Below are 22,996 nucleotides of genomic sequence, written 5' to 3' on the forward strand. Positions count from 1 at the left end.
TGTGTAACAGAAATGAAGATAGAAGGAGGGGCTCTCCCCCCATTAAATTATGCTACTTACATTTCATTTTAAAGAAATTAAGAGGCTAATGGTGCCACCTGTTTTAGCCCCATTTACAGAACAATTATGGGTCTGAACATTGAAGTGGTTAGAGGAGGTATCACCTCCTTTTGCAATGGGGACATGGGGCGAGGCAAAATGATTGCTACAGTAATTCCCCCCAACCCCACTTATAGCACCCTCAACACAAAGAGGTTGTTTCTGTGTGGGATTTTGACACATAGAAAGTGAGATGCAGCCTGCAAGGGTAACTCCAAAAATGCCATTGTGGTTGTTGTTCTCATAGATGAGGCCAAAGTCGGTGTGGGCACCTTAGCAGACAAAGTCCCACTAAGTCAGGTAGTGACCAAAAGTTCCATAATGCATTTTAGAGGGATCAGTACCAAAAGCCGAGAGCGGGCCACAGTTCCTGCCAATTCTCAAATGTTTCGGGAACACGTCTCCGTAAAAGGGGAAATGAATCTCCTGTTTTCATGACACTGCGGCTAGAATCACTGCTGCCACACAATGGGTGAAGGAAGGACAGTATGCCACAGTTTGAAACTAGCCGATGAGGGTGTTTGATAGTCTTAGCGACTATCCCATGGCAATGGGAGACCTCATATATATAGGTAAAACTGTCCTACACTGTGTTGCAAAGACTCAACATCAGTAGCGTGTCTTTTGGGTAATGACCTCCCTGACCCAGGTCGTAGTTGAGGAACTTACCGAGCCATGATTGAGGACGCCCTTGAAGGTAAGTCTGTGAAGCACTCCATGCTGGTGTGTGCAAATAGCCGGTATCACTGGTAACTCCCAGTCCAGTCCTGAAGTCCCAGGGGGTCCCAACTACTGTGGGATTAGGCCATGTGGCCACTGAGGTGTCTACAGATTTAGCACGGGATTCAGTGATCTCAGAGTTGCATAATGGCACAGAAAAGTCACCTGAGATGGTGGGCATGGTGGTTTCAGCCGTGAGGGGCCTGCCAGAACAGAGCGAGTGGTCCTCAGCTGGAGGCCAAGGTCAGGGTGATCTTTCCCCAGAACAGTGGACCTGTCCCACTCTAGCAGGCCTTTGGAAGCAGACAGGGAAACAGGTGCCGGATGAGAGTCCTGGCCTACTGCAACAAGAGGAGCAGGAACTGAGCGAGATCTGTGGCCTACTCCAAACCAGAAGCAGTTGCAAGGCAAAAGGGCTGACATGATCACTGACAGGCCAAGAATTTTGATGCAGGGTACAGTGAAGCATTGGTTGTGCACCCAGGACAAATGAGTTTCCTACTGGACATTGCTCCTGATGCACTTGTTGTCGCCTATAGGTGCCTGGGACATCAGACAGTTTATCGGATCATTCCTACACATCCCAGGTGTATTTTAAAAGGGGATAATTATTGCACTCATTCCCACCTTGCATAGGAACTAGCTAGAGAGGAGATGAAAACTAAGACCCTGTTGAATCCACTACCTGTGGTTGCGTAGCATTGTGAGAGGAAAGACAACTTCTCTCAAGTGGGACACCCCCAAGAAGTCGTATCTGACATGAGACCCCATGTCATGTCTGTGCGTATGCAGCTAGCACAGAATTGACAGCAGGCCTGCCAAACAACTTTTCAGCAGTGGAAATATGTTTAGCGCAGGGCGCCGGTTCTTGAACTTCCAGATTATGGGCAGTGAATTGAATGCCAGACAGACACCTGTAAATCTGGAATAGGAGATTTACCCAATGCCATTTTAAGGTTCTCTCATAGGGTGTCACCACCCACTAAGGTTCTCATTATGTTTTCAAAGGGCCCACTAAAGCCATCAAACTCTCTCTCAGAGCATTTAGTAAAGCTCTCCAGTGATCCCACAGACCTATGTCACTTTCATGGGTGTCATATATCTGCTTACCGCTCCTCCCTGACTCTCCTCCAGTCGGACAACCCCCTTATCATCAGCAGCACTCTCTACCTGGATGGTGGATTCCAATATTTCCTCAATGTCCCTCAACCAGATAGGAGCTGCCCCATACCCCCTCAAATTACTTGCTGCTGCTCGCCCCTCCTCCCAGATCAGGAGCATGCCCCCTGCTCCACTACTGGCCCAGTCCCTGTGGAGATATGCATTAAAAGCCCTCACTCCCATTCCACTGTGGGTGGTCCAAAAGAGGACCTAGCTCTCCTTCCTCTGTGAATGCATATACTAGGGGCACTGCTTCCCCTGCCTCAGTGGGTGTGGCCACCACTCCCCTGTCACTGCAGCCTCTGTGCTACTAATCAAGGCTTCCACTGCTGGTCCTGCCTCTTTCCCCACTCCTTCTTCTGACCCCTCATAATGTCTCAACCTCCTCTGTGAACTCAGAGGATTAGGAATGTTGCGTGTCCCAGGTCCCAAAATTCGGGAATCCACCCCCCCCCAACAATTGTATCCCTCCTCTCCTCCCAGCATCACATGCTCATCACGTGAACCACAAATAGCAAAGTTGAGAACTGTGTATGAGCATAACCCTAGAACCTAAAAATATGAAACAACAAACCAAACCAAGCCAAATTAAAACCCTGTTAGGACCCAGCACGATACCTCAGCTAACTGGGAACTGCCGTGCCTTTGATGCTAGAACTGGCATGGGCCCAACCTAAAATGGTGACTGCGCTAGCCACGCATGCGTTCCTGTTAAGATAGTGGGTCTGCTTCTGGTTCCTATTGAAGCATTTGCAGGCATTTCTACACCCTGCCGGCATCCTCCAGTTCGTCATAACTGCTCAGTAAAGCCCCTTTTGGCCCATCACCTACATGCTGTTTTTTTCCCCACTGTATCTCTCCTCATTCACGTACCCCCTTACAGCTCAATGCCCCTCCCGTCTCTCTCTCTCTCCTGGTTATCCTTTGCTGCTTGAGCAGCAATTTCCCCTGCAGGCTATGCTGCCATCCTCCTCCTGGGTCTCTCTCAGTCTTGTGCATGCCTGGTCTAGTTCTGTATTGGTCCATTCTCCTCACCAACTATCCAAAAGCTTGCCTACCAGCCATCTCATGGGCCGATCATCTCAGGCTCAAACAAGCTCCAGTTCCTACCAACCAGCAGAGAGGTTTTCCTCTGGGTGCAGGCCCCCTTTGAGTCCAGTCTTCCTCCTGTCCTAGGCATTGAATAAGTGGTTTCCCAAAGAGACAGGACTTATCTCTTAATACCCCGAACCCAGCTACAACCTCAGGTAAGTCAGGTCACTGGCAAACCCCAGGATTCCAACAACTGAACAAATCCTAATAGCTACTATACTACTCATGCAAACACACAGAACAGAAAGGGAGGAGAACAGGCCACAACAACAAACACACAAGTAGAAACTGGTACATGAAAACATTGTTTGTGTATTTGCATTTTTGGGGGAATGGCATTAGGGGCAGGAATCTTTTTTAACTTGTCTACATTTTAAAAAGGGTCACTAAAGGGAAAGTGCACAAGAGCAGAAAGTGCACAGCCTACACGGCCCAAAAAGCAAACGTAAGTGAGCTGGGCCTTGAATATATGGTTGAACATATTTAAGGAGAGTCCACAAATCTGATTGGCTGAATAAACTCAATCAATTAGGTAGGCAGGGCTCTAATTGCATAAATTAACTAGCTAAGTAAAACTGCAAAGTGATCTTAGATCCGAAGCTCGTGGTTGGATGACAAATGGCTCTTTAAAAACTGGAAGTCTGCCATGAGTTCAACCCAGGAGGTGTCGGTGCCAACAGAAAACTCCCATTCCTGTGGTAGGGACTCAACCTTCCAAAATGAATCAAGGTGCCCGGCAAGTGTTTGTTTGAAGAGTTCGTCCAATGTTACTCCTGACCTTCTGAAAAAGAGGAGGAGCAATGTTCCCCAAATTTGGTCAAGCCCAGTGGACGGTGTATTCATTTCATATTACAGTTGGATTTACTGTTTGTTTGACTCAATGCAAATAGTTCAGCATTGGTATGGGGTCTATATTAGAACTTCTACAATGAGAGACAAGTGTACATTGGATTTGGCTGAGTGGAATTTGCAACACCAAGAAAATGATCCTCTTTGTTTTAAGTGGCTAATGAAAACTCTCGGCCGCGCATTGGTAGCATTTGAGAAATAAGACACACTGAGCAATGGGGAACCGTTCTGTTTCTACACAGGTTGGGTTCCATCAATGAGACAGAAAGATTATTGTCAGGCACACAAACATACACAAAACGTCCATGACCCTTTGGAGTAGAGCTCCAAATGTTTCAAATAAGGTGTCCACACAGGCACACACCAGGCATGTATTTAGTCTAAAACAGAAGGTTTCTCTGTTTACCCACGAATCCGCAAGAGGTTACAACCCCGCCCCCACACCCCACCTGCACCCAAATATACCATTCGTATGTCAAACAAAACGCATGTTTGAACCCTTATCAATGTCCAATTGATTATTGTGTACAGCAATTGATAGTAAAGGGGAATTATTTCATGAAGGACATGACATTTTCTCTAAGAACATGCTACCTGTTAAACAAGCTAGTTGGTTATGCTTGACGTAACATCTTTGGATATAAACATCACCCAAATGAAAGCATGGGGTGTGCACTCTGCATCATGTTCAAGAACAATTTGAGTGGAGGAGAAAACTTACTTATTTTGTACAAAACATTCTTTGCTGGTATTGTTCTTTTCTTTGCCCTGCGTGGTAGGTGGATTTGAAGGCAGTTGTGGATGCATTAAGTCATGATAGCAAGTCCATGCTGAAACTTTGCAACAACTTTATACGTTTTTTGGACACAGAGTTTTAAAAAGCAAACATCAAACTATTAAGCCATGCGGTGGAATAATTCAATGTTATCGTCTTGTGGCTTTCTTAATTCGGCTGTTTTAGGTTTCTTCCATTCCTTATGTGTATAGCTCCGTTTCAACTTTTTACACAGACGTATTCTGCAGCTAATGAAAACAGCACAATCTGCCACCCCTGAGATTAAGGTTGGTGGATCATTTATATAAGGACGCAGTTATTAGAGTGTATTGTTCACTTCTATCAGTCCAAGCTGCTCTAGGCGGCTGCTAATATAAACTGGCGATGTTAAGATAAAGGACTTTGGTGCTGGGAAACAGTGTAGGACTTGCACTGAAATGTGATGAGTAGGTGCGTTATTGGAAAACTGTATATTGCTTAGCAATGGAATTGGTCATGTGATAAGGCTTTGCAGGTGCCTCGGATGATGATGGACTACGAGAGAAACAGAAGAAGGACTTAGCACGGAATTGCCTCTTAAGCAGAAAAAGGCACCTCCCCAGGATGGTCCAAGCTTGAATTAGATTATGCACTTTAGTGTTTTCGTTCCCATCACTTTTGATATATAAGGTGTACAGGGGATGGGAACGTAAGTTGATGCAGGAATTTTAGAAGGGCCCATACTATCAAATGTTTCTTATTGCAGCAAACTGTAATAAATATCTCAATTTCTTACAATTCTTAAAAAATATTATTGTGTTGGCTCCGTTTCTTCCGCAGGCGAGTAAACAGAGCATAGACTGATCGGAATACATATTTTCAAGTAACTTGGTTTCATCCACTGGCATTGCTCAATGCATTGGCATTTTTACAATACTTGGGAGCCAGCCGGACCAGTAGCAAAGATGGCGACTTTGTGGTTGTAGGGACGACGCTATTTCAAGCATTTATGGAACACGGTTTCCATGAAGAACCGGAGTTCGGATCATGCAAAAGCTATGCAGCGGGATGACATTCTAGCTGATCCAGTTAAACCTAAATGACAAGAGAGATTAATGTGTCCAGTAACCTTTTACACAATATGCCATACAATCTAAGCAAAGGAGGATTCAACAAATGGGTCTGGAACTGGGTAAATTTACCAAATACTCCACCAATGTATGTCTACAAACATGCATGCAACATCACGAACATCCTAGTAAAATCAGGACTAATACAGAAAGACACAAACGCGAGCAGACATTAAGAGAGACCTTTTGGATTTGGTCCCTTTGCTTCATCGAGAGGAGGGCACTCCCACACGCAACATGCACAGAGGTTTGTATGGTCAGGAGGGAGGGTCCTCATTGGTTAAATTAAAATTGGATGTGCAGGGTTGGCACACTTGAGTCATTGATTTTCGGGACAAGAGCGGATGCTCTCTGTGAACTATTATCCAACCAGCAAGTGGCATAAGTGGCACCGGGGCCTAATTTTAATGATGAACATGTTTTAAGGGTCCGCCTGAGCAAGGGCAATGGGAATGAAACATGTTGATGTTTGTCTTGCGTGGCTTTATGTTTTCACAGCCACTTGAGAAAGGGATGGTCTTAGATGTGGAATTAAACATATCATGATCTGCTGCTAACAAAGATTGAATGAACATTGGAAGCAAGCTGTAAAACAAAACGGATTATTTATTTGTTTGCTCATTTGAGTTGTATAATGTACAGTGCTTATGAGACGGGGCATCCATCATTGCCCAAAAATGCCATTGATACATTGATTTCACAAATTGAGTCACTAGCGCATGGTTACTCGAGGAACACACGCAAATGTGTCTTTGAAGTGAAAGTGCAGATGATTTCAATAATACGCATCAAAGATGGAGACTCACACTTTGGTTAGAAGGCCTTTGCTATTGGTCCAGATAGTCATGTTCAAAGGCTGGAGAACTCAGGCTCAATTTCTGAATGAGCTTCAGGAAAGAGGACTATGGGTGTATGTTGCCATCAATTTCTCATTTAACTTAATCAAGCATAAAATTAGATGTTTCCGCCCAACTAGTTAGTTATTGAGGGTAGATCAAATATACTTTGACAAACTAATAAATGAATCCAATAATTTTGAGTTAGCCATAATGTGTAGGTAGTGCTAATTGAGGTATCTTTTGTCAGAAATGTGTAGGACAGAGTGGCTGGTCACATCCAGTAGGCCTGGAGTCAGGTTAAAGAGACAGACATCCCATTGGCTATCGGTTTTTAGTTGTAGAGTAGACAGGGAATCATTTTCCACCTGGACTGCACTGGTCATGATGAACATTATCTGATCGAGGTGGGGGTGACATGTATGACTCTTGCACTAGACTTAGGGGACCCCGCACATGATGGCCAAGCAGAAGAACAAATACAATAAACCCTACTCTGTTCTGTGGCACTTATCCGTAGGTGACCATCAGGTTGAGTAGGAGAACATCCCATGATCTCCTTGGGTGCTCTTGCAAGCCACCCTTCATGACTTGCACCCATAGGGGCCAGTCAACATTAGCAGTCCACCTGCCTTAGTCACTCCTAAGCGACCTGATAAAGGAAAGTCATGAGCCAAGAATAGGAGAGCCCTCCTGTGCCATTGGGGAACAACCAATCCCTGGTCGCCTTCTGCCCCAGAATCTGCAGGCTCAATATACACAAGACCATTCCCCCAGTTAACCTTGAGCAACAAAGGTTACTCATCCAAAGCATGTTCATCTGCCTGCGTCTGCAGACCTGCTGCAGCAGGGCAGTCTCTCTGTGCCTTGCAAACAGTCAGGCTGACTTGGGGGTTTAGGCGAGACAACTAACTAAGTTCTAGGAGGTCCACTTTGCCTGATGCTGTCATGGCCTACATCTCAGGTTGCTTTGCTATGCCACTAGGCAACCCTGAGATCACTGAGGCCAATGCTATCACAGTAGTCAGAATAATAGCACTGTCCCATATGAGCAAGTGCCTCAGTGGGATTGGGATCTGGACTAGGCACTAGAGAGGTCTCATGCACTATCCAGAAGGTAGAACCTCGGGGGCCCATAGTCTCAAGTGCTTCTCCTCTGGTTGCTTCCTTAGCTGTACATCTGGTGACCATCACAATTATTTTGGGATTAGAATGGTCATTCCGTAACAGGAAATCTGTTGGAGTCTGTTACCGCTATGCACTGCTTGGAGGTTTCCCTTCTTCAGCAGGATTCTACCATTTCCAGTGGGCATTGGCTGGGACCATCAAACCCTCTGAGCTTGCAATCTGGGCTGGTGTCATAGGGTGCACCCTACATCCCCTTAAAGTGGTGTGATACCTTTCCCACTCAGAGTTACACATCCACTAGGAAGCCCACATTGAGGATGGCATCTTCCATGAGGCCAGCTGGGACTATTGCCTGTCTGGCTCTGCCCTTACAGACTGCATCGCCTTTCCTATGGATAATGTACCCACATGGATGACAGCCTTCGTATATTGAGGGTGTTGATGTCTCAGTGTTAGAAATACCCTCACTCCTCTTTTCTGTTGGTGCTGATGAGCCATGTAGCTAGGATTTCCTATCATATTTTTGGGGCTTTTCTTTGAAGAAACCCAATAACCTTTGACCTTTATCAGAAGCTTTTTCTTCTAGTTTGGGTATACTCACTTGAGCCTTTTTCTGCATACAAGTACTCACATACCTATCAGCAGCCTTTAGACTCCCTAGTATCTGTGATATTTGTGTCCACTAGATATTGTTGTGATAATGCCTCACAAATTGCAATCCGTGTGTGCCACCACAATTATACATTCCCTCCAATCTGTCAAATGTGTTACAAGTGATGCACCCACACAGATACTTCAAGGGTAAATTAGTAAATGCCTCAAACGTGTGGTTGTGTCTTTTGGTGACTGCTTTAAAACTCTTATGTAGTGTGCTCTGGTCTTGGTGAACTTCCTAATGATGGTGGCCATCACATATGGGCCTCTCCTGAGGGGCTAACTGAATGATGATGACAGTATGCTGTGCCGGTAAGCAACTCATCAGTGCTGTACCCCATAATCCTATTTCCACATCCTTTAGCTTGAAGGCTAACTCCAGAGCTACAAGCCAATTATAGTTGTATTTCCCACCTCATCTGGCAGGACTAAGTCCTAAATGAGGTGTCACCTAAGTTTTCCTTGGGTGACACTGCTTGAAATTCTCCCCTCCCCTCTAGAGGTCTGTTTGCATGCCTCACTCTGGCCCTCAAGTTCTAACCTGTGCAACATCGCTCAATCCTTCTGTTTCTGCCTCTCAATAATTTTCTTTTGTTGTGCTGGGGCCTAACTCCTTTCCTCTCGAAGGAATCTTCTTTTCGCCAGCTCTGCACTAGTGAGACTACCCTGGGACCTCGATGAGACATGGTACCTAAATTAATCTCAGAACTTAACTAAGACCTTTCATCTTGGTACACCGCGCTACCCACAATTTGTGAAGAATGGGCCTCATTCTAAGCTTGCTGGTATCCTGGCAGTAGATCTGCCAGGATACCGGCAAATGTAGTTACCATTGCCGCTCAATTACATGTGCCGGAGTGATGCTGTAAATCCCCATTCATGTAGTCTCAGAGAACTGCATGAGCGGATTTGCCGTCATTACTGGAACCAGCAATACCATTGCCGACAATGAGGGATTTTTTGGCCGGTAGGGTGCCTGGTTTACCTACAGCTGGACCTGTCTGTGACTCCTTGGGACATTCCTGCCTTTATTCCTGCTTTGAAACAATTTTTGCTAATTGTATAAGCGCCTAACAAATGACCAATAAATGAAAAATAAAATATATAGTGGAGGTGTCAAACCTTTTCCATGGAAGGCAGTCTTTTGCTAGGGCCACACCCAACTGGCTTGCTTTGGTTGGAGCTCAGCCCCATGCAGTGAACACACCAGAGGTCCTGACCAGGAAGGTCACAGGTAACCTGGCTAATAATAAAAAAAACATCAATAGGTTTTGGCCACAATAATTTTGAAGTCCTAGAGAGCACCCTGTCATAACCATACATCGCTTAATTGTATATTTGCCACCTACCAGCAGCTCCTGGGGCCCACAATTACATAATTCAATTTAGGCTCAAGGTTGTCCATAGTTAAAGGAATATCCTGATATGCAGGATGCTTGGTTGCAACAGTTGCTGAAAGGAATGCGCATATCGCTTTGTCATGCTACCAATACAGAGGCAGCTGCTCAGAGGTGTCAGTAGACACCTTAGCAAGGTCACATGCGTGAATAATGCTTTTCTAGTATGGAACAATATGAAAGGAATGGGCTGATTAGCAGACCTCACTTCCAGAGACAAAAAGCTACCTGTATAATTTTATTAATAAAGGTCAATGAAGTTCAAGCTAGTCTTCCCTCACTGATGGTGTCCCATCACACTTACCCAGCTGTAATGCCCCTGATCCCTTGATGGGGGATGTTGAAGATGTCCACAAAGATGACGTGGCAGTAATCAGTATGCCAGGAGGAGTCTCCCCTGAGACAAAGTGGCTGGTGTCTGTTATTTGTGAAATGCAGAAGACTCAAGAAGCCAGGTTTGGAGACAGACCAGGAAAAGGAGGTCTGCAGATTGGTCGACATTCATCTCAGAATCACCCAATTCAACCTTCCAACCTTAGCAAATGAATGCACAGTAAGCATTTTGGCGGCCAGATGGGAGTAAATGACCAGGCTAATTCATCCTGAAAAGCAAAAATCGCGTTTGAAAGAGTTTGGTTTACATTTACTAAATGGGGAAGAGACAGTCTATTATCCATGGGATGGGCATTAAAGAAAACTAGTCAAGCAGGGTCATGGGATCCTTCTTGAACACCTTCTAGCTCTAAGTATATATGATTCACTGGTTAATACACATATTGTGGACCTCACATCTAAATGCAAACAGAAAACTGACAGAGTTGAACTGTGGGCCTTCATGTCCAAGGTTACTGTTGGCCATTGAATTGCCTGACAAATCACCTATTCCAGGAAAGCCCCAAAGCCTTTATGCCCTTGTCTGTGGGACGGAATGGGCTCAAACAAGTGTGCAATCTAGAGATAACTTACCTGTTAGAACCACAAAATGCACTGTTGTAGGGACACATGGTTTATCAATATGTATTGTTTCCAGGTGCCATTTTTTGCCAAATTGTCTATCCAAGAAAACCTTTTCATATATGTTACGGACAACTGCATTTATTGAATGTGAATACTCATATTGTCCTTTTGCTGTAAAAGAGTACATTTGATTTTGGATACAAGTCACACACTTCTTAAATGCTCACTGTAAGGTTCCTGTAAAATGCACATTTGCCCATTATCAAACATGCTGAATTATCAAAGGTTTGAGTCCCAGACTTAGATCATCTGGCAACTGACATAGGAGTACTCTTAAGCATCTGGCAGCTGAAATGGGAGTACTCCTAAGCATCTGGCAGCTGAAGTAGACGTTCTTTTCAAGCAAGAAGTCTCTAATTAAACACTAAAGAGTGAAGAGCGTGCCAGAAGAAGAACGCTTCAGGGCCTGAGAAGATGGGACCGTGATCAAGGCAATCAGTGTGGTTTGTCTGCACTGTCATCTCTGGGCACATTGGGAACCCTTCTGCCTTCCATTCGCACTATCCCACCATAGTGTGTTCTGAAAAAGATTTGCAAATGTGGGTCGTGCACATTACTTTTCCCAGTTTAACCCTGCCGATGCAAACATTTTAAATGAGCGTTCACCAAGCATATATTCAATGCAAGTTACACACCACCGTTAGTCCCATTGAAACTGTGAAACAAGTAGAGCACTCACATGTGAGCACTTTCAGTAAACCAATGTTCAACAAACCCTCAATGTGTTAAGTTGAGGACCTGTTGAGGTGGAGTTGAGCTTTGATTGAGCACTTACAAGGATTGCTTGGAGTTCAGCAATCTAATTTGCATGTGAAAATCTCAACCAGTGCTCAACTTCAGTTCAGTTGAGCAGCAGTTGAAAGCTCTTGGTTGAGCGCTCTATTGATTGTTTGGTAGAGGTGGGCAAGGGGTTGTGAGTCAAGCAGTTAGAGTTCCAATATTTCATTTACTGAAATGCATATTAGCCCCACACCCATCTGCAGCAATGAAAACCTTGCCTACATGTTGCTACTTGACACTTCATTTGCCCTCGTACTTGTTTTCTTTTTTACTTAATCAACACCCTCAGCGAACATCTCTTTCACTTTGAGATACTTCTCTTCAACCTTTATTCATGAACTAATTCCTAGTGGGGAATTTTTTTATCAGAAGAGAGAGAGAGACATGAGCATCTATTGTACATGTGAGCAGGACATTATTTCCAAGGTAGCGGAACTATGCTCTCATTGTGGCTCACAATTAAATGGGCAATGGATGCTTTAAAATATTATTTAAGGGTCCAAAAGTTCGGGCATATAACAGCCCATGCGACATTCGCAATGTTATCATGACATACGAATATATATGCCCACCTTTGAGGGTGGAACATTGGAAAGGCAAACTTGGGTCGATTGCTGATTTTTGAGTCATCACCCCCTTTCACACCCATAAAATAGGAAAGATAATCTAGGGGTATGGGGTCTAATGGAAATGTGGGGTATGTGATTGAGTCACTGACCTGGATCATATAGAGGGACTCAGGAGACCCTGGCACCATTCCGAAATGTCTACCTGGAGGAGGTATATGGTGGACCCCTCGGGGGGCGTGGCCTGAGCTCGTGCAGTGAGGCTGTGACTGCTTAGAGCTCCCACCGAGATCCTGGCCTGATCCTGGTAGCTGTTAGCAATGCTGCTTGAATTTGCACTAAGAAAACATCCCAATGTAAGAGAATCAGACGCCCATCTGGTCATCCTTATTCCAACCCAAATCAATGCTGGCACGGCGGAGAAACTTGCACTGGAAGTGGAGACCCCTACTCACTAAGATGGCAGCTGCCATGAATCAGTGTGGCTGAAAGAGAAAATTGCCAGTGGGGTCAAACTACGTTGCCCATATTGATCTGACCTCTGCCCGAGAGCCGACGTCCATACGTCCAGCCTGAATCTGGAGTGGCCATCTGCCGGGACCCAATGAAGCTGGTTGCTGGTATATAAAATCCACAGGGTGTGTGGGCTGGAGAGCAGATCCCGCCCTCGGTGGAGCGGAGCCAGGGCTGGGACACTGAGCGGACATACCGGCCATCAGCGCACGCTATGGTGCTGCTCGCCTGGAAAGCTGTTTTGTATTCTGGGGTTGGTGTGCTGCGGCAAGGTGCTGCAGGTCTGAACTGTGCCTTTATACTCAGGCCTGGAGTGGGAGCTGCCTGGACAATGGCAGGAGCCACGCAGCAGCCTGCATCCTCACCGGCATAGTGCACCTCCAAATATCCATGCTCCCGGTCTATCTGCTGTGTTTCCTTTCCTGCTATGGTGGCCCCAGCAGTAGCTGCCTGCATTATCCGCTTGCAAGGAACCTTGGCTTTGGAGTCGGATTTTTGAGGGCCCGACCCGTCAATCATGCAGGGGGGGTCCCTGAACAAGCTGTTCCTGATGATAACAGCTGCTTCCCAGCCCGAGCTGGTGGGGTAGCAGAGACTTGCAAACTATACAGCTTTTCCCTTTTTGGGGGTGGGGGACTACTGGCAACGCCTGCGTATTACACCCACACTGTACCCTCCATCTCTTTACCCGACCACAACCACACAGCGACTTCACCATTGGTTTTGCCCACCTGGTCCGGGTGAGACCCTCCTGCAGCAAAGGCCATGCTGTGCAAACTGGGGGGTACAGCAATCACATCACCTTGTGCCTCCTCATAACCCCAGTCTTGATTATCTGGTAATGTAGTGTGCAGTCACATTCCCCACCCTGCCTTTGTGACTTACCGCTTGCGATGCCACCCCAAAGCACACAGAGAAACCCATTATCCTGGACTAGTTTGCGGGCCGAAACAAACATATAGGGGTACCTCAGGAGATGGGCACTGAGCAGACAATGCCACAAGATCCCACCCACGACCCACAGGAAAATCACGTTCTAGCCACAATTGCTGCCTTGCAAACATCTCTACAGAACAGGATAGATGTGGTAATAGTTGATGTACTACTACTCAGACAGAACATCAGGCAGTTGTCTGAGAGAGTCACAACTGCAGGGTCCCTACTGAATGACACTTTGGTCCCCACTAGAGACCTAGAAGTATGAGTCAAGGAGCTGGAAAGACAGAACGCTCAGCTGGAAATGCGTTTTGAGGATGCCGAAGGCAGATCATATAGGAACAATATACTTGTGCTTGGGGGTACCAGAGGAAACTGAAGGCCAGGATCTGACCTCCTACTTTGAAAACCTACTACTACAAGAGATTGGCCCAGGTAAATTGTTACAGGGTTTCGCAGTTGAACGAGCCAACCGATCCCTCCAAAAGAGGTCACCCCCTGGATCCCACCCTAGACCAGTGATTGCTAGGATACTTAAGTTCCGAGACAGGAAGTAATCTCACGACACTCGGAAGGGGGCGAGATACTACACGGCAACTCCATAATCGCTATTTATCCAGACTATACTACAGAAACACATTTGCGCCTATCAAAGCGAGGCTCAGGCAAATAGGGCTCAAATATATGCATATATGCCCTACAAGACTGAACATCCTTTACAATGGCAAATCATACTTTTTGGACAGTCCTGAGGCTGCATATACACTTAGCATATGCATTGCTCCTTATTGGACAGGAAAGCAAGTCTGTAACTCCTGGCCCATTTTGCTGGTTTCCCTTGATTAGTGCTACTGGGTCTCAGACCAGATGCTGCTACAAATACTTCTTGTACACAGTGGGGGCAACATTCAGTTACCCACTGTTGGTCTTACTCAACCGCTCATGAGTTGACACTGGGTACCGGCCTGTTGCTGGTCTGGCTAGCTGGTACAAAAACGGCCTCTCCAGGCCCCGTCGGCACCGGAATGTCTGAACAAAGTGGTTTTGTTGGGCAAAGTTTTTAAGTTGTGTTGTTAATGTTACATTTTTGTTTACTCCATGCAGTACGGCACACAGGGGTTGATGTCTGGCATAACTGGCGGACGCTGGGATGACGCTTTACGCATTACAAACCAAGGTCACACACTCTTGGCTCTTTGGGGGTCGGGATTGAGTGGGAAATTCATCTTGAACAAGCAGGGGAGCCCCCTGGAACTTGTCGGGGCTCACAGGCACATGGCAATACCATGGCAACACTTCACTTTATGGGGATGTGACTTTAACTGTGTGAGATATAACGCTCGACAGATCCTTTACCCCCGTGACAACCCCCCCAGCTAACAAGGCCCTAAATCTCACTTTAACAGATCTAGACCTAGTCGACATTTGGAGGGAGCTGCATCCAAATACGATGGGTTGATCCTATTACTCTTCTTCCCACAAACTACACACTAGAATTGACCATCTCTTTGTTGGGTCGGGGCACTTAACTGAATTCTGCAGCGTGGAATACATGGGCCGTACAATGACAGATCACTCTCCCCTCATGGTTGATTTGAACTTCATCCCTTTCCCGACATGGTGCATGCCTACTAGTGTGTTGACTGAAGATTTTTTCAGGAGAGAGCTATTAACATCCATGACTAACCTATTCTATCATAATGTCGGGAGCATGGACAGCTGTGGGACCATCTGGGGAACAATGAAGGTAGTAAACAGAGGGGAGGCCATAGCGAGTGCCTGTGGCATTCACGAAAACTAAGGAAAGAGCTGGGGGCCATTGAGAAGGAGATTACATTGCTAGAAGCCAAATACCAGAACTGTGAAGTGACTGAGGATAAACTGGCTGAGATCTGTTCTCAGTGTCATGAGGCATGGGGGAACTGTCTAAATTTGACTATGCCACAAGACGGCTCTGGCCCACACGGAGGGAGATAAACCTGGGAGACTATTGGTGTGGCTCTGTAAATGTCAACACCCTAGACCCCGAACCTCGCTGCTCCTCGACGAGTGCAGGGTTTCTTGGAGATCTCAACAGGTGATCAATGATATCTTCGCTGCTTACTAAACTCAATTGTACAGCCACGATAACTTAGTTCCCCAAGAAGCTCTCTCACTGATTCGCCTCCAGAGACTCACTGCTGACCAGCAAACCTCCCTCGATCAGCCCATCACTGTGAAAGAAATAGGTGAAGCAATCACATCCCTCGCTACCTGTAAGAGGCCAGGTAGTGATGGACTCCCTCTGGAGTTCTACAAGGCATATGGCCCTACTCAAGCCCCAATACTCATAAAGGTCTTTGAAGAGGCATTCAAGAAGGGCATAATGCCAGCTAGCATGAGGGAGACCCTGGTGATACCCATTCCCAAACCTGGGAAACCTATGGACAGGTGTGATTTTATTGCCCTCTTGCAATGCTGAACTATGACATCAAGATTTTCACAACGGTTCTGGCGGTGCGCTTTCGCAAGTTAATTTCCTCCCTGATACACACGCTCCAAACTGGTGTCACACCAGGTCCCAGTACCACCCTGAACCTCCCCAGACTTCAGCCTATTAATGACCAAACAAACTCTCGAGAGGAACGCTATGTGGTGGCGTCCAGAAATGCCATCAAGGCATTTGACTAGGTATACTAGGAATGGTTGCTTGCCTCACTGAGGAGTTTTGGGCTGGGAGAGAGCTTCATCAGACGGGTAGTGTTTTTGTACACGTCACCAACAGTGTGGGTGAAATCTGGCTGCAAGATTTCTGGAGTATGGAACTTATGCCGGGGGACCCGTCATGGTTGCCCTCTTCCACCCATGCTATACATACTAGCTATGGAACCCCTAACAGCATTCTTGCACCAGGAATACCTGGAACCAGGCATCATGGACGGTTAATATCAATGTATGCAGATAATTTTCTGCACTACCTACGTGAACCGCAACACAATCTCCCCATGATCCTAGATGTGCTGAATAGAATTGCAGAATTATCCGGAATCTACTTCATTAGGTGGAAATCCTCTCTCTTCCCTTTGGACAGTCTTTGTGGACAAAACCTGGTTGTCCTAACTGACTTGGGTCTCCTCTGGGTGATGTATTCTTTGGGAATAAAGACCACACATACACCAGAGGACACACATAAACATAATACAATGAAAGTGGTGGGTGGCCACAAGAAATCCATGTCCTTGTGGTCTCGGTTGCCACTGTCTCTCATGGGCAAAATCGGCATTGTCAAAATGGTTGTCCTTCCTAGGTTCCTTTACAATTTCACTAATGTCCATCACTAATGTTCATCACTCAAAAATGAGTGGGCACATATCAGTGATGAAAATAATGTATGTACCACATAGATTGCATCCTGCAAAATGTTGCATCTGTATGTGTTTGAGCAAGCCAGTCGTAAAATGACTGGACATCAGTATGAAAGTGATGGCATGTTTTCGGCAAATTCCGTGAATAGCATGATCATTTTGAAAATGGCATGTTTGCGTTAAAAATGAGTGGGCACACATCAATGATGAGAATAATGTATGTACTACACAGATTGCATCTTGCAAAACTATTTTGAATCCAAATGTGGCTAGAACAAGTCAAATGCATGGACTGCTAATACTATCTAATAGTGAAGCAACACCTGCTATCTACTCTCAGTGGTATCTATAAACACATGAATGAAGTCATGATGAAGCAAAGAATCTGGTCTAAGTGCGCTCCACCTGGAATAACAGTCTCTTGGATATCCCCTTTTTGTCTTTCTCTAAAGGCACTCGGACATGCCAGATTCCACTAAGCAAACAAGTGGTACCAATCTCCTACATTTGGAACAGGAGATCAGCTCATGAGCCTCCTACCGTAGCGTATTCCTGCACACGGTAAGCCAAGTGAGGTGTTATTCTAACACCATTACTGCCTTTCTTGCTAATATTAACATTAATAGCCTCTTTGAATAAGTAATTCTTTATGTGATCACACACTTTCTGAACCACTTCTCTCTCGTCATTTTTTGACAGAGACCACAAGGATACTCCTTTCCTCCAACCTGCTCTATCATCCTGATGAAGGCCAACTACATTCAAGCTTCATTCTACAGCTTATTTTTGGCCGAAACACAGTCGTGTCGACTACCTTCTTTATTGTCACTAGTGTCCAACATCAACACTGTTACCTGTGCACTGTGAACATGTGTAGTGCGGACATGTTATCTGTTGATTGAATCCTGCAAAATTTCAAAACGAAAGAACATGCCTTTGTTCATTAATTCCAGTCAATTTGACTGGACTGTACTTGTATATATGTTGTACTCATTTGTATAAAGTTTATAGTGTCCTTTCTGTTACACTGTGATTCACATATGTGCATTAAAGGCTTGAGGTGAAAACTCCAGCGATTGCCACAACTGTTTGAGAAACAATGGGCCTCATTATGACTTTGGCGGTAGCCATGCCGCTATTGGCGGCATGGCTGCCGCCGAAATCAGGTCCAGGTCCGGGTTCCCAGAATGGGGAATTACTAGCCCATTCCGAGTTTGCAGGGCCCGGTAATTCCTCCCTCCAGGAACTTGTGCCCGGACCTTTCCCATTCCCATATGAGCCCCCATGGGGCTCAATGGGAATGGGAGAGGGTGCAAACAACGGGCCGATCACGAGCGACCCGTTGTTTGCTCCCTCTTCCCCTTGCGGGACACGGTAAGGGCGCCTGGTTTGACCAGGCGTTACTTACCGGGTCCCGCGAGGGGAGCTTGTAATGAGGCGGAACAGGTTTAACGGGTCCGCCTCCTTTAGCGGAGCCTGTTAACCCGTTACGCCTCACTCTTAATGAGGCCCAATGTCTTTCTTGCACATAGGTTCAGAATGATGAAAGTGTGTGTTTTGCTCTCACCCTGATTATTGTGATATTATATGATGATAATGGAAGGTTCAAGGACCTGGTGGATTTGAATCTCCAGTTAGGCCTTACCAAGGGACAGTTTCTTAGGTATATGAAGGTGAGGGGGGTATCAAAACTTAGATGGAGTGGGTGGCCTGAGGAAACAGCAGAATCAACATTCCTGGCCCTGGTCTCCTCACTGGATGATGGCTTAAGGCCTATAATGAGGTTATACACCTTCTTACTGGGTAGATCCAGCATTAGAAAACCTGGTCTGAGACTGATATGGCGCCGTACTCACTGACAAGGAGTGGGAGCGTGTGCTAGGTTTCCCTAAAAACGTATCACGGAATGTCCTTCACCGCACCTGTATGACCCCTAGCAAGGTTGCCAAATTCAAGAAAAACACTCGGTCTGTCTGCCCCTGGTGCTACCAGGATAACGCAGACCTTATACACATGTTCTGCAAATGAATGAAAGTACAAGATTTCTGGTCCCGAATCGAACTGGCTGGCATAGGGGCTGGGGTTTCTAGATACAACTGGACCCGATGGAGTGCCTGTTGTGTACATATTCCAGACAGGGCAGACACAAACATGTCATCAGATTTATGGACAGATTTATACTTGTCAAGAGGAGAATTGCCATGTCTTGGAGATCCCTGAGAGGCCCCCAATTCAAATTATGGTTGTATGACTTTGAAACCTGGTGTGAAGCTAAAATGAGAGCATGGGCTCGGTCATTGCACTCTCACAATCGTAATCCCACTGACGCCTTTGTAGCCTGGAAATCAATTGTTCTCAGTATGTTGCATCGGTCATATGATAAAGCACCATGAACAACCCAGTTACCTATCGTCGGATCGTGGTTGATTTTAAGTAATAGTAGCCCCCATCTCGCCTGACCCTACCCACATCTGGATGCGAGAACCCGCTCTTGATCACTCTGTATCGCCCAAAACACTACGCCTCTTCTTGACCCTTTGTCACGATCCTTAACCTTGGTCCAAACCGACATTATGTATGGAAGGTTTGTGTTTGTAGAGGGGCAGATATATACATCTGCAGGAGATCCTGCCCCCCTACATCCCTTGTATTGGAGACATGAGACTGTGCCTAGTCTGACACCAGCTATCGTGCCAATACCGCAGTGAGTATTTGCAAGGAGATATCCATTGAGACAGTCCTTTCGAATGTACCCTGCGCCTGACCACTCTGTAGCACCCAAAACATTACGCCTCCTCTAGACCCCATGTTCGTACCCTTACCCTATTAGGTAAATGACTTGCAAGCTCTGATTACAGGTTCCAACAAACCACACTTCCTGCAAGCAGAGAACAGAACATCTACTTGGGAGCATTGCACATGTGAAACTGCAAAGCTCACCGATGGAATTAGGGAGAGATTGTTGGTGGGGATAGCAGACCGTGGGTGCTAGGAGTGGCCACAGCCCCACCTTAGATGTCCTCTTATTCAAAATGTGGGAGGTGGGTCGAGGGTGACTAAATACCAGCCTGACTTCCATATGGTGATCCACCGTTTTTGCACTCCTGTCCTGGAGCCTTGACTCACCCCATGAGTCAAGTATACACATGAGATATCAGAGGTCCAATCCAGCCCTAGCCAATGGGAAGGCCCAATTGCTTTTTTGCACAGAGGTTCCCACAATGCCTCCATCATGACTCCAATTAAGACTCAGAGGAAGGAGAAAAAAGGAACTTGGAGGCGGGTGGAGAGTGGAGGCCAGAAAACAGGAAGCAGTTAGAAAGCGGAAACAGGGAAAGGAAAATGATGGAAGATGGTAAGGAGAGGAGGAAGGCCCGGAAGGAAAAGTGATTGAATGGGAACAAATAGGGCTAAGTCGCTGATGGGAAAGGAATAGATCACATGGAGGAGAACCTCAGTGGAGGCATGAGGAGGAGAAGAAAAACCTAGAGAGGGGCATTTATTGGGAGGCAGCAGAGAAAAACAGATCAGGGGTGGTGCCATGTGGGCATACAATTTAGCCAAGTACGACTAACTAGACCATGTGTCTTGAAAGCCTTGTTAGTCTTTGTCTGGAAGCTGGTGGGATCCATGTGCATTCACCCCTTAATATAGAAATATTATCTGGTAGCAATCATGCAGGATCTAGTGGGGTTGTTAAGACTTCCAGAGAGTCAGGAAGCAAACGATTGCTGACACTCTGCCGTGGCCTTGCGGGGCTCATAATGATAGGCCTTATCCATACGCTCATGACCGAAGGGAACTTATCAGACATGTGTTCATAGACCCAAACTCGCCAGAGTGAAGCGCTGATCCAGACCAGTGTGTTGAATTCAGGGTCTGGCCATAAATGACTCTGACACTCCAGTGAACTGTTGAGTTATTTACTTAAGCTCAGGTACGTGAAATACAGTTCTTGGAGTCAGGTAAGTAAAAGGGGACATAGGACACCCACCGGCATCCTCTCTCAGGGCTTACATCCTTGCAACTAACAAACCTGGAACTCACTCATAGATAAACATTCTAAGCCCTGCATTCCATCTCAAGATTCTAGTCACTTGCTCCAGATGCATGCAAAGTTAATCACAACACAGTGCTTGATGTTTTCATGCTCGGAACATTGAGTCTGGCTTCAAGACTTGTTTGAAATCTTCTGATCAATATAGCTTGCACTTAGAGAGTCTCTTTTAGAAAGTGAGAGCATCTTTGTGAAATATATTCACACCTATTGGTTCTTTGCCCCTCTGCACTTTTACCAGATGCATTTTCATTACATTTATCCGCAAATACATCATTTTTTTTTTACACTATCCCTGTGTTTCGAGACTTGTGGTTCCATTCCTGGTTACAATTTTCAGGACCAAACTGAGCCCTCATTAGCTTGCATATCTTGCAGTGTCATCAGACGTGACAACAGATGCAGAACACTGTGTTTGCTGTCCCCCGTGGGCCAGTCCCCTAAGCCACTGCACAAGTCACATAGCCAACTTTAACTTTTAATCATGAAAGTTCTGGATGCTGACACTTTTAAACATGGATTGACTCAAGCTGCAGTTAAGGAAAACAACTTTTACTCAAGCATGTCCTCTTGGCTGAAACTTTTAATAAGGCATGGTCTCCAGATGCAGGTGATGTCTAAAACCTTTCAGGGCTTGGTCTCCAGCTGTTTATGGCTAACAATTACCTCAGCCAAAATCTGCAGGTGTTGGCTAGATGTGCTCTAACCCTCAGAGACGGAGCTCCCCACAGGATGTGCCCTCCACCTCTATATTACCATGTCCGAAAGAAAAGGTGGTCTCATAGAGCAGGCCAAGCTCAATTTCATCTGAGCAGCTTTCTTCCTGTGCCAGGATCCTGATGTGAATTCTGATATCTAATATCCTCCAAATCCTTTCTCTTGTCCCAATGCTGAGCACTTTCTTTTAGGAGGTGAAGCTGCTGATCTGCCATTGGAGGAGGCTCCTTGCGCTGTAAGCTTTTTATAACATTTTCAGACTGACCAATTATTGAGCTGAAGCCTGTGTATTGTACTGTTTCTCCATCCATGGAATAGTGGGGGTGGGTATAGTATGGCCCCCATCATGCATACATTTGAATAGGAATAGACTATTGAACCCCAACTCCTACATATCCTGCCGACACCCCTCCGCACTCCCCTTCCATGTCTGGACCTTTACTGTAACGTGTTCCTTGTATTTACAGGATGCTCACTGTAGTAGAAATCTCGCCTTTAGTGAGCCTGTCTCTATTCATCATCGTTGACTCTCCTCCTAGAGTGCATTTCTCGCCCTGCAGGTGTTTTTAGTACATCTTTCTTTTTAAGGAAATAGCAGATTAATGATTTTGTTTTGATCTTTGTAATTGTTTAGTTCTCCTCAGTATTACGCTGTTAGTTACAATGTTTCCAGACTGTTCTTTTTGAAGCCACATCTTCCAAGGCAATGCCAAGTAAAGGGGAAGGGTTGGGGCTGTGGTGTTGAAAGCTGACACATAGCTCAGTGGGTTAGCATCCCTGCTGCTGTGATCTAAGTATCACCTTTTTAGTATTGTAACTTGTAAGTATCTTTTCAGCTAGTGCTTAAAATCCACATGCCTACTTCTCTCTTATTCACATGAAAACTGACACAGCTATTCACATCCGTTATTAAAACACAAAGGTAAGTTCATTTGCATATTGGTCGATATTCTGCCTTTAATATGTGCATGCGTGTGTTTTACACTTCTGACAGTGCCCCATATGTTCCATTTAAACAGCATATGATCTTACATGGTAGACCGAGCCTAACATGACAGCGACCTAATGTAAAACACACACACATTACAGCTCTTCATTCCACAGTCCTAGACAGCCGATCTGTTACAGCCACACACATGCAAAAAGGCATGGCCAGATGGCAGAACACATGACCACCTAGTCTGTGGCACAGCCTTCTTATCACTCGTGAAGGTGGCAGTTGATGACCATTGTGGCTTTAGGACCT

At 45.8% G+C, this 22,996-nt stretch overlaps 1 long non-coding RNA gene across 2 annotated transcripts in view; it reads left to right on the top strand.

Moving 5' to 3' along the window:
- Positions 1-18,048, top strand: part of LOC138580211 (uncharacterized) — an 88,199-nt gene extending 70,151 nt beyond the window's left edge. For both annotated transcript variants that reach the window (XR_011304206.1, XR_011304207.1), the window contains 2 exons: positions 17,429-17,537; positions 17,676-18,048. This is a non-coding gene — a long non-coding RNA (uncharacterized lncRNA). The remainder of the gene's footprint in view (positions 1-17,428; positions 17,538-17,675) is intronic.
- Positions 18,049-22,996: the final 4,948 nt, after the last annotated feature.

This window comes from Ambystoma mexicanum, chromosome 3p (assembly GCF_040938575.1).
Source record: "Ambystoma mexicanum isolate Mex_15411 chromosome 3p, UKY_AmexF1_1, whole genome shotgun sequence".
In the NCBI taxonomy this organism is placed as follows: domain Eukaryota; kingdom Metazoa; phylum Chordata; class Amphibia; order Caudata; family Ambystomatidae; genus Ambystoma; species Ambystoma mexicanum.